The sequence below is a fragment of the Pinus tabuliformis genome, chromosome 8 (genome assembly GCF_031772625.1).
Source record: "Pinus tabuliformis cultivar Carrire ecotype Pingquan chromosome 8, CPIR1, whole genome shotgun sequence".
Lineage (NCBI taxonomy): Eukaryota > Viridiplantae > Streptophyta > Pinopsida > Pinales > Pinaceae > Pinus > Pinus tabuliformis.
The window spans coordinates 1,737,975,797-1,737,989,369 of NC_142294.1; positions in this window are offsets into that span (position 1 = coordinate 1,737,975,797).

The window sequence follows — 13,573 nt, forward strand, 5'->3', positions numbered from 1 at the left end:
GGAAACAGGATACACATTTCCATCAACAACACCTATAGATCTGACTGGTAAGAAACAGTATGAAACAAATGTAAAGGCTATCAATACTCTATTAGGGAGTCTATCTCAATCAGAATTCGTCAAGGTCATGCAGCTCAAAACTGCAAAAGAAATATGGGACAAGATCGTTCTGAGCTATGAAGGAGATGAACAGGTAAAACGAGAAAAACTTCAAACTCTCAGAATTCAATATGAAAATCTCAGAATGCATAATGATGAAAGTGTGGCTAACTATTTTCTACGTATAGATGAGATTGTTAATTGTATGAAAAACTTGGGTGAAGAAATAAAAAAAGTTGTTTTGGTTGAAAATGTTCTAAGATATTTGTCTTCTACGTTTAAATCAAAAGTTTCTGCCATAGAAGAAAACCAGAATCTTCAGAGCGTTACCATGTCGCAGCTGCATGGAATCCTAACTGCTTACGAAATGAGAAAAGGGGGACCATAAGACAAGAGAGAAGTCGCATTCAAAGCAAAAGGAGATTACAATGACTCAGGACATATGTTAGAAGAAGAGGAAGAATCAAATTTTGTCAAGAACCTTCAACGGTGTTCTGGAAGATTTAGAGGTAAGCTACCTTTCAAATGTTTTGCTTGTGGAAGAGTCTGTCACTATGCTGCCAAGTGTCCTCATAAAGATAAGCTTGACAAGGGTAAGGAACCAGTTAGATGGAACAGAAAATAGAATGTAAGTAAGAAGAGCTATTACACACATGAAGACAGTGATGGACTTTCAAATAGTGATGAAGATGAACAAGGTAATAATTATAGACTTTTGATGGCTTTTGAAGATGATGATTTCTTGGATGCTATAGATGAAGAAGGTCTTGATGAAGAAATTTCTAAACTCAAAATTTGTTTAGAAGAAAAGAATATGATTATAAATACTCCGACATTCCAACTTGCTGAAAGGGAAAAACACAATGAAAAGTTAGAATGTGAAATTGTGGGACTTAGAAAAGAGATTGAGAAAACAAAATCCCTTAATCTTAGATTTGCTAAAGGATCTGAAACTTTAGATGAGATTATCAAAGTGCAGCGTTCTCCACTAATCAAGACAGGTCTTGTATATAATGAATCATCGCAAGCGCAAAAGCCATCCACCTCCAAAAGTTATCTTGATGCAGCAAGGAGAAGTGAACAGGTTGACAATCAACAACAAAGGCATAATGCAGATCACCAGGTATATCATGGACAATTTACTTCAATAATGAACAGATATCACCAAGTAAATCAGGGGCAATCTACTTCAAGGATGAACAGAAGCTACAACCAACCGCAGGTAAATCGTTCTCAATTTGCCTCAAGAATGGATGTCAATGAAAACTATAATCATTTGGTCCGCAGGTTTGATAATCGCGGGAATTTCTACAATGGCCATTGTTTCCCTTGTCATAACTTTGGACACAAAGTTGCTCAATGTGTTGCCTACAAGACCGTCATGACTAGAGAAGCTCAAAAACAAAGAAGTATGACTGGGATCATGAAAAGGAACTACAATAACTTTTCTGCGCTTGAAAATGAAATAGAATGTTCTATTTGTAACAACTTCGGTCATGAAGATTCTAAATGCAGGAGTGGGTTTTAGAAAACAACTCAGAAAGAGCAAGTTTCATTAAGTTCCAAAACTTGGAGAAAGAAAGAACCGTAACCGAAATATGTGGTATAACCTTATATGCGGAAGGGCAGGAAAATTAGTGGTACATCGATAGTGGATGCTCGAAACATATGACAGGTGATAAAGAAAAACTTTAGTCATATAGTGCATTAGAAAAGGAAAAGAAGGTATCATTTGGAAATGACACCCCTACACTCATAAAAGGTAAAGGTTATGTTCTTTTAAAAGAAAAGGTCAAAGCAGGAAATGTTATGTATGTTGATGGCTTAAAACGTAATCTATTGAGTGTCAGTCAAATGTGTGATCAAGGAAATGAGGTGATATTTCGATCAAATGGATGTATTTTTCATGAGCTTGATACAAGAGAAATGGTGATCAAAGGCATAAGAACTCCAAATAATATATACATTCTCAAGGGAGGACAACAACAACGTTATCTAAGCAGGAATGAAGAACACTGGCTATGGCACAAAATATCGGGGCATCTAAGCTTCTCTCAGATAAGGAAAGCATGCAAATACCAGGCAGTTCGTGATCTTCTAGACATCAGAATTCCAAACAATACGATATGAAAATCATGTCAGTTTGGTAAGCAAACCAGAACTAACTTCCCTGAGAAGGAAGGATCAACTAGCAAGCCACTTGAACTTGTCCATACTGATGTATGTGGTCCATATAGGAAAATTTCACCTTGAGGAGAAGAATACTTTATATTATTCATTGATGACTTTTCTAAGATGTGTTGGATAGGACTTATGAAGCACAAAGACGAAGCTTTCGAAAAGTTCAAATCATTCAAAGACTTGGTTGAAAATGAATCAGATCGCAAAATCAAATGCCTCAGGTCTGATAAAGGCGGGGAGTTTACCTCGAATGATTTTTTGTTTTTTGTGAAGAACATGGAATAAGAAGGGAATTCTCTACTACAAGGACTCCTCAACAAAATGGAGTAGTGGAAAGGATGAACAGAACAGTTCAACAAATGGCTCGTGCTATGCTCGATGAGTCTGGAACTCCCGCAACCTTCTGGGGCGAAGCTGCATTTGTTGCAGTTACTATTCTCAACAAGACAAACGTCTGGGTGAACAACACCCAAACTCCTCATGAACTCTGGTATGGTAAGACTCCTACGGTAAAATACTTCAAAATGTTTGGAAGAAAATGTTATATTAAAAAGACCGATGAAAATCTTGGCAAGTTTGAATCGAGAAAAGATGAAGGCATTCTCCTTGGATACTCTCCCCACAGCAAAGCATACAAGTATTACAATAAATATACTTGGAATAATTATTGACAGTATTGATGTAGTGGTTGATGAAGAAGGAAACATTCCTAGGCAAGTAAATTCCAAAAATTTCGAAGATGATGAGGACTATCCCTCAACATCAAATTAAACTTATGATGAAGAAGAAACCCAAGAGGCACCAGAAGAACAAATAAGGATAGAAGAGAAGACTCCATCCAGGTACGTTCAAAAGAATCATCCAGAAACTCAAATTTTGGGGCAGAAAGAGGCAGGTATACAAACAAGAAGAACAATTTCAGAAGCTTCAAGATATTTAGCATTTCTCTCCTCCACTGAACCACAAAATGTAAGAGAGGCATGCAAAGATGAATGTTGGGTCAAGGCAATGGATGAAGAACTTGAGCAGATTGTAAAGAATAACACTTGGGAGTTGGTTCCAAGACCAAAGGATAAGAATGTCAAAGGGACAAAATGGATATTTAAAAACAAGTTGAATGAAAATGGAGAAGTTATTAGAAACAAGGCCAGACTTGTTTGTAAAGGGTATGCTCAACAAGAAGGTATAGAATTTGAAGAAACTTTTGCTCCAGTTGCTAGACTTGTGGCCATCAGAATGTTCCTTGCTCTTTCTATCTTTCAAAAGTTCAAAGTATTTCAAATGGACGTGAAATCTGCCTTTCTGAATGGAGACTTAGAAGAAGAAGTATATATTGAGCAACCAGATGGATTCATCCTTGGAAATGTTCCAAAACTTGTATGCAGACTGAAGAAGGCTCTCTATGGTCTTAAACAGGCTCTAAGGGCTTGGTATTATCACCTGGACAAATACCTCCATCAACAAGGTTTCTCAAAAGGATCAGCAGATAGCAATCTATATATAAAAATTGATAATGATAAATTGCTAATACTTGTTGTGTATGTTGATGATATCATCTTTGGTAGCAATGAAGAAGCCATGAGTCAAAACTTTGCTTTGGTGATGTAGAAAGAATTCGAAATGTCCTTGCTTGGTGAGCTGACATATTTTCTTGGTTTACAAATCCATCAAAATAAAGATGGTATCTTTTTATCTCAAACCAAGTACCTCAAGTAGATCTTGAATAAATATGGCATGGAAGATTCGAAACCAGTATGTACCCCTATGGTAACAGGATGTAACCTCAGTGCAAATGATGAATCAGCAGCTGTGCATCAACCAACCTATAGATCCATGATTGGAAGTCTGCTCTATTTAACAGGTACCCGACCAGATATCATGCATGCAGTGGGAATGGTTGGAAGATTTCAGGCAAATCCAAAGGAAACTCATCTTCAAGCAGTGAAAAGAATTTTCAAGTATCTTCAAGGAACTCAAAACTATGGCTTATGGTATCCTAGAAATACAGTTCTCACACTTCATGCTTATACAGATGTAGATTGGGTAGGAAGCGTGGATGATAGAAAAAGCACTAGTGGTGGTGCATTCTTTATGGGTTCCAGATTAGTATCTTGGTTCAGCAAGAAACAAAGTTCAAATGAATTATCTACAGCTGAAGCGGAATATGTGGCTGTTGCATCTTGATGCACACAACTCCTTTGGATGATGCAAACTTTGCATGATTTTCAAATCATTTGTACTCCACCTATGTCCATCTTTTGTGATAATACAAGTGTGATCAATATTTCAAAGAATCCAGTCGTGCATTCAAAGACCAAGCACATTCCTATCAAATATCATTTTCTCCGAGAACAAGTGCTTGAACAAAAGGTCAAGTTAGAATATGTTACCTCCAAGGAACAGGTTGTTGATATACTCACCAAACCACTGCGCAGGGATACTTTTGAATACCTCAGACAAAAGCTGGGAGTAGTTGATGCGTCATCTTGCTATTGAAACTTGTCTATCTCAGAGAAAAGTGGTTGTACGCGAGTTTTGTGAGGAGGATCTGTGTACATATGCCGGTTTAAGTGGATACAGTCGTTTATATGTTGGTTTGAAGGAAAGCAGTGGGGTCAGACTCAGGTTGAAAAGAGTCTAATGTGGGTCTGATAGATACCATTTGGCACAGGTTCAGGGGGAGCAGATTGTTGGGTCCCTATAATACTAGTTATTACCCCATTACTATTGTAGTTATACCCCTTATTTATATTGTTGTGTCCCTATTACCCCCATATTATTATTTCTGTGCCCCATAGAATCCCTCTATTGTTATTTTTTTGGCTTTATATTATTATTGTTAGGCCGGCTAGATTATATTGTGACTCCTTAGACTCCTATATATAGAAAGGAGGTTTTGTCATTTGTATCATCCAAGAATTGTTAATTTATGTAATGTAAAGGAGGTTGCCCCCTCGAAGAGGCTGAATTCTAAGGCGTGGATCTCTCTTTTCTATCTTTTTGTGAGCTGGTTTCATAACATTTGGTATCAGAGCTTTGGATTCTAGGGTTTCGCTGCTCCAAACAGATCATCGTGGAATTTTCGCTATAACGTTTTTTCTCTAACGTTTCAGAAGTCGCAAAAAAAACCCATTTTAGAAGAATTGGCGCTGAACCTTGGCTCCAAATTTTAGAGCTTTTCGTGCTATATTTTCGGCGATATGATCTGAGGAAGTTGGTATTTTTGCAGACTCCTGAATTGCATTCAAAACAGGTGACCTGGGGAAAATTGTCATAACTTTATCTCTGAGGATCGGATTGAAATTTCGTAAAAAGGTACAGAAAGAGGACGGACTGCAGTTTCTTGTGGGTGTTTTTTAGATCCAAAGGTCGAAACAGTGACTCGCGGCACATCGTAAAAGTTAGCTCTACTGAACTAGTCTATAATCAAGTCACTGTGGGAGATTTCGCATAACTCTTTCTTGGAGAATCCAATTTGGGTCAGACTTGTGGCATTGGAAAGAGTACACAGAGAGCTACTACAGGTCACAATTTTAGAACTAGATGACTGGAAAGTACAGAGATACATCAGAGGCAATATCGAGCTCCTACAAAGTTAAAATAGGTGTGTAGATTTTTTAAATTTTTTCTTAAGCTTGGTTTGAAAATTTATTTTGAAGGAATTCAAAGGGCATAGTAGAGCATTATTATCGGTAACTGATGCCCCGAGGAAAGAAAATGCAAATACCTAGTAAGGAACCTGAAAGCTCTAGCATTACTCATGAAGAAGAGGAAGAAATGCTACATGATATATCAAAATTACAAGAACAAGTGCAACAAATGTCACACTCACAAAAGTTAACAGATGCTAAGATAAATGGCGTGGAAGCTAAGATGAATGGCATGGAAGCTAAGATGGACAATTTGAAGATGGATTTGAACACAAATTTGAAGACAGGCATGGCAGATTTGAAGACAGATTTGACTAATTTTCTACAAGAAATACTTACTAATGGTGAAAAGGTAGTAAAGGAAACTCATGATGAGAACAAAAGAAATGTTAATCATGATTCCATAGATGCTAATGTTGGATCGAAGAATCACCACATTTCAAAAATCGATATGAGGAAGTTTTATGGCAAGGATCCCGCCACATGGATATTACAGATAGAGCAATTCTTTGATCTCAATAATGTGCAAAACACACAAAAGGTACGTATGACAACTTTATATTTGGAACCAAATCAGTTTGTATGGTATCAATGGCTTTGTTCTCGTAAACAATTTATCACTTGGGAAATTTTTACGGAAGAATTGATAGCACATTATGAGGATAAAAAAAGCAACACTTTTTTTAGCCAATTGATAAGTCTCAAACAAAAGGGTTCAATAATGGAGCACATTGAGGAGTTCCAAAAATTGAACATAAGGGTAAAAGATATTCCAGAGGAGCATAGGATTGATGTGTTCATAGGGTCTTTAAAGGATAATATCCAACATGATGTGCGCCTTTGGGAACCTGATTCATTAGAGAAGGCATTCAGGTTAGCAAGAAAAATGGAAAGCAAAATTATGGCAACTAGGAAGCATACCATTCACAACTATAAAGACGGAAGTGTTGTTGCCCATAGTCTTCCACAACCTACAAGGTTGACACCACAACAATTGGAAGAAAAAAGAGCAAAAGGGCTTTGTTACAATTGTGATAGCAAATACACAAAAGGTCATAAGTGTGCTGAGAAGAAATTATTCTACATAGATTGTGAAGAGGAAGAAGAAAAGGAGCAAGAAAGGTCAAAAGAAGAGAATATATTCCAGGAACAAAGCCTAGATGAAGAACAAATAAATCCGACCATATCTTGTAATGCATTGGCGGGAATTACCACTCCTCAAACCATCAAGATAGAAGGACAAATCAAGAAGAAAAAGGTAATAGTGTTGATTGATTCAGGAAGCACCCACAATTTTATTCATTGTAGGGTAGCAAAAGAATTGAATTGCTTCCTATATCCAGCACCAGAGTGTCAAGTGATGATTGCAAATGGAGAAACAATAATTTTTTCTGGAAAGTGCCATAATATCAAGCTATCCATGGGAGAATATGTATTGACTAGCCCAATGCTTTCCATTCCAATGGGAGGTGCTGATGTTGTACTAGGAGTCCAATGGCTACAATCCTTGGGTACAATAGCTTTTAATTTTCAAGAACTTTTCATGAAATTTTCTGTGGAAGGAAAGGAAGTTGAATTAAGGGGTATTGCAGGGAAACCAGGAAAGATAATCAGCTCTAATGGCATGACAAAGCTTCTAAAAAAGGAGCAAAGAGGTGTAATTGCACAATTATGTTCGCTAGATGTTTCCACATTGGAATCATCTATTTCTCCAGATCTCCAAAAAGTCCTGGACAATCATTCCAAGGTATTTGAGACTCCCAAAGGTCTCCCACCTATGCGTGATCATGATCATGCTATTCATCTGATTCCAGGAAGTGTTCCTCCAAACATCAGGCCGTACAGATATCCATATGTCCAAAAAAGTGAAATTGAACGTATGGTTGCAGAAATGCTAGAGGCTGGTATAATTCAACCGAGTCAAAGTTCTTTCTCAGCTCCAGTAGTATTGGTGCACAAGAAGGATGGATCATGGCGCATGTGTCCAGATTATAGGGAGCTCAACAAGCTCACTATTAAAGATAAGTTCCCCATTCCTGTCATTGATGAATTACTGGATGAATTGCATGGATCAATTTACTTCACCAAGTTGGATCTTCGTTCAGGATATCATCAAATCAGAATGAAGATTGAAGACATTCCGAAAACGGCATTTAGAACTCATGAGGGTCATTATGAATTTTTGGTCATGCCTTTTGGCCTTACCAATGCACCTTCAACATTTCAAGGTTTGATGAATTCAATTTTCAAACCATTCCTTAGAAAATTTGTGTTAGTATTTTTTGATGATATACTAATCTACAGCAAGTCTTGGAAGGATCATGTTGAACATGTTGACAAGGTGCTACAACTATTGGAGGAGAAACAATTATATGCAAAAAGATCCAAATGTTTCTTTGGAGTCCAGGAGGTGGAATATCTGGGTCATATTGTATCTCATGAAGGAGTTAAGGTAGACCCTAGCAAAATTAAAGCCATTAAGGAATGGAAAATCCCCACATCCATAAAGCATCTGCGAGGATTTCTTGGGTTGACAGGGTATTATCGCAAGTTTGTTAAGAATTATGGGAGAATAGCAGCACCTCTAACAACATTATTGAAGAAAGATTCATTTTCATGGACTCCGGAAGCAACAAAGGCCTTTAAACATCTTAAAGAGGCAATGTGCCAAGCACCGGTCTTAGCTACACCGGACTTCACAAAAACCTTTATTGTGGAATGTGATGCTTCAGGAAATGGAATTGGTGATGTTTTAATGCAAGATGAAAGACCCATTGCTTTTGAAAGTCGTCCAATCAAGGGAAAGTTTTTAAGCAAAGCTATTTATGAGAAGGAAATGTTGGCAATACTCCATGCACTTAAGAAATGGCGACCCTACCTAATGGGAAGACACTTCAAGGTAAAAACGGATCATGATAGCCTTAAATACTTTTTAGAACAAAGATTATCCTCTGAAGAGCAACAAAAGTGGGTCACAAAGATGTTGGGTTATGACTTTGAAATCATCTACAAAAAAGGGAAGCAAAATGTGGTGGCAGATGCACTCTCAAGAAAGGATGAGGATATGGAAGCATTGTTGTGTGCCATTTCTATTATCCAACCAGATTGGATAAACGAAGCAAAGGAGGAATGGAAGAATGACGAAGAAGTGTGGGCACTTATTCGAAAGCTACAACAAGATTCCAGTACTTTGATACATTTAGCTGGAAAAATGATTCGTTATGGTACAAAGATCGCTTATACCTCTGTAAGAATTCCCAGCTAAAACAAAAGATTCTTATGGAATTGCACACTTCTCCCTTAGGAGGGCACTCAGGATTTTTAAAAACTTACCACAGGGTTAAGAAGGAATTTTTTTGGGATGGCCTTAAATCAGATATTCAAAAGTTTGTGGCGGAATGTTTGGTTTGCCAACAAAATAAAGTTGAAACAATTAAGACACTGGGTCTATTACAACCTTTATCCATTCCAAGCCAACGTTGGGAGGAGGTTTCAATGGATTTTATCACAGGTTTACCCAAGTCTGAGGGAAAGAGTGTCATCATGGTGGTAGTTGATAGACTTACCAAGTATGCACACTTTTGTGCATTATCACATCCATTTAAAGCAGTACAGTTTCTACTGCATTTATGGAAACAGTTCAAAAGCTACATGGAAACCCAAAGATTATTGTAAGTGACAGAGATCCCATTTTCACTGGAAATTTTTGGACAGAATTATTTTCTTGTCTGGGTACTCAGTTAGCTCATAGCTCATCTTATCATCCTCAATCTGATGGGAAAACTGAGATAGTAAACAAATGTTTGGAAGGATATCTTCGTTGCTTTGTATCTGATAAACAGACACAATGGGTCAAATGGTTTCCTCTGGCTGAATGGTGGTATAACACTTCCTTCCATACAGCAACAAAAATGACCCCATTTATGGAACTTTATGGGTACCAACCACCATCAATCACATCATATTTAAGAGAAAATTCTAAGGTTCAAGCAGTGGAACATCACATCGAACATCAACAACAAGTCCTCCAACTCTTAAAGGTTAACCTCGTGTTGGCACAAAATAGAATGAAACAACATGCAGATCAACATCGCTGATGAGCCCCAATTTTTGGTACAATTTGGGCTCATTTGGCCTACTTGCTCTGCTCAAACCATTCATTTTTTATTGCTTATGCATTCATTTCTTGGTTTATTCGTGTTGTTTGTAGGAAGAAGGGTAGGCATTCTATCTACGTGACTAATACATGATGCTTTCAGGATTTTGGCATTAAAAGGGAGAAAAGACCACGAGAAAGGAGACAAGGAGACAATGAGGTGGCACTGCTGGTTTTTAGGAGAGGATGTCCAAGGTCTTGGGGACCTTCCTCGTGATTCCCACCATAGCTCTGAGCTCCAATCCATCTCCCCACCGAGCTTAGAGGCAGCCAACTATTCTACAGGAACAACAGTTATAACTGTTCTACAGGAACAGCAGTTATGACTGTCCTACAGGATCAGCAGTTTAATCTTCAGTTGGACAGCCGAGCTCCTCAAATCAAGGACACCTATTGGATGATCATTTTGCATAAATACTGAGGCCATAGCCTTGGATAGAAGCTTTTTGAACCTTGGTATTACTCTTGTAATTTGGAAGTACGAGCTACAGCTCGGTTTTTGTTCCTTTTGTAAGCCAATTTTGGCATGTCATCAGACTTTCGTTTAAGAATAAAGGCAGGCAGATTTTGATCCCATTCTGAGTTTCTAAGGGAGCTATAGCTCTCAGGTTAGGCCCAACCTAAGAGCAATAGATCTCCTCGGTGTTGTAATGTGTTTGCATTTCGTTCCAGCACTTTGAGTTTTTACTTTCACATGCAATTCGAATTTACAGTTTGTTAATTTAGTCTTTTTCATGAGCTTAGATAGGATTAGTTTATGGTGAATTTGTTTCCAGTTGCTTAGGTTAGAAGAGGATAGAAATAATCTATTGGAGCTCCAGCAAAATGTTGTAAGGCTCACTGCCATCTCTGTTAGGGATTGGGGTGCAGTCCATAACCAACCACCAAAAAGAAACGCAGTTCTTCTCACTTCCATGCAAGCTGCAACATAGACATTTTCATTGAAGATCCATCCATGCATTTTTGACATTGAACCATACTTCTACATTCCACTTCCACGCATAAGTTTCATTTCTTGGTTTTCCATTGCTACTCATAGGTTTCATGGCACAGTTATCATAGGTTAATGAATTTCTCGTTTTTGGTGCATAAGTCATTTGTTTGATTTACGCTGCTCCTTATCAATCCACTTTCTTCTTCTTCTTCTTCTTGATCTCTCCTCAAGCCCTACTCGGCCTCTGTCCAGCTCATTTACCTTCCAGCTCTCCCATTTCTCACATAGCTCCATTTACTTACACTTTCATTGATCCCATCCTTCCAAGCCATCAAACCACTGCATGCACTCTTCCTCCATCTGATTTATCTGCTCCTGAGCCATCACCAGCTCCATCTCCATCTCACCTATCCTCCCACACAACTCCAACACTTCACCATCTCCCAAAACTTCCACGGCCAAACATCCTATAGAATTGCACAGACTTCCTGTAGAAACCCCTGAGTTTCATGTAGGATCCCCTGCAGACTTCCTGTAGGAACCTGCAACTTGGTTGCTGAGCATCCGAACGTGGTAGGCTTCTGTGGACTGATGCTGGAGACCCTCTGGGACCTCCCTTAGCCATCCTGACCTTGCCCATGCTTTCCTTCCATTCCAACCGCTCCTGCACAACCAAACCCTAATCAAAAGCATCATCACAATAAATCCAACCACTTAATGAAAAAATACAAAAACATGTCTTTGCAGATGCAAGTAGCTTAGATGCATGTATTTCAGTTCACTGCAAGTAATGGCATTATTGGTAGTTGTTTCATTCACAGTTTTGCATAGTTAGGGTCTAGCTAGTTAAATTAGGGTTTACTAGGGTTTTCATGCTTTATTGGTTTTCAGTTACTTTCTGCAATTAGACTAGTCTCCTTTGAGTTAGCTTTCGTCCATCATTCATAAAGCTTCTTCTGTGAGCCTATAGAAGTTGGCTTGAGCCCTAGCGAACTTGTGCCAGCTGACCAAGTGACAGCTGCGACAAGAGCTAGTACTTGTGCATACAGCACCGTCGCTTCCAAGTTTGTACGAACTACCGGGTTGATAAAATTAGAGAGAGGAAGCTCCAGGAGTTGTAGCATTATTGCTACAATACTGGAGCCCACCATCTTTTTGGCGCCGTTGCCGGGGAAGCGTTAGAGTATTAGTAATTGTTGCTTTTCTTCTACTTTCTTACTCTTGCCTTCTGCTAAGTAGTTTACTTCATTTCCATTCTGCAAAAGTAGCATAGACATTTCCTGCTTTCATAGATTAGCATTTCCTGCTTTCATAGATTAGCATTTCCTTTCTGCAAGCGTAGACTAGCATTTCCATTCTTGCAATTTCCTTTGAGCAACGTAGATTAGTTCTTTCCTGCTTTCAGTTTAATTTCACATCTTTCATAGTTAGTTGTAGATCAATCTGTCTCAGTTTTGCAGGTACCAAAAGAAAAGCAAAGCAAAAGCAATCAAAATAAAAAGAAAGTCTTTTCCATTTCATGCCTCGTAGGAACCGAGATAGATCAGGCAAATTCCTACCAAACACCCCCACCACATCACTGAGTCACCCTTCTCTCTTCTTTGGTGACAGTGACCCAGAAGAACCTATAGGTGAACACCCTGAGATATCCAAAGACCCTATAGTAGAAGAAGATTTAGAGACCACTCCATCTGAAGCTATGGCTGACAATAGAAGAGAAGATGAGAGAATAGAAGGTGCCTTCCCCATCCGAGAGACCAATGGAGAGATGAAAATGAAAAACATTAGCCCCTCTGCCTTACCTCACTTCCATGGGCTGACCACTGAAGATCCAGACACCTTCCTGTTTGAGTTTGCTGTCCTTTGTAGAACCTATGACTATACTGAAGATGAGCAAACGCTGAAACTTTTTCCTTCCACTCTCAAGGATGCAGCACTACGCTGGTTCATGGGCTTACCTGGGAATAGTATCACCACTTGGGCTCAGATGCAGCAAGATTTCAACACCAAGTACCGGGATTACTGTAGGTCCAAGGAAACAAAGGGGGAAATCTTTCGGATGTCCATGGGAAATGATGATTCCTTAGAGGATTATGAGGAGAGGTTCCAACTAAGCTATAAGCGGGCCAGGTGCACACTTGACCCTGAATCCCTCAAGTTGGTCCTGCTCCGAGGAGTCCCTGAAGATCTCTTAGATACCCTTCACATGTTAGCTGGGGGGGACATTTACCAACTGCCTTATGAGGACATCAAGACTGTTTTCAGAAACCACTCGAGGGCAGCTCGGAAACGAGGTAGAGGAAACCACCTCTCAACTAGTGTCCCTTTCTCTAAACATGAGCTTGCAAATCAATTAGAAGATCTTAAGAGTGAGGTGAGACAAAACATTGCCATGCAGCTTGACACATTCAGGATTCAGCAAAAGAAAGAAGAGGCTGAGAGAGCCTTGGCTGTCTTCTACCCTAGGTGCACAAGGAGGCACCCTAAGAACGAATGTCCATTGCATTCGGTTGAAGTGTGTTTCGTTTGTGAGGAGGACCATCCCACAAATCA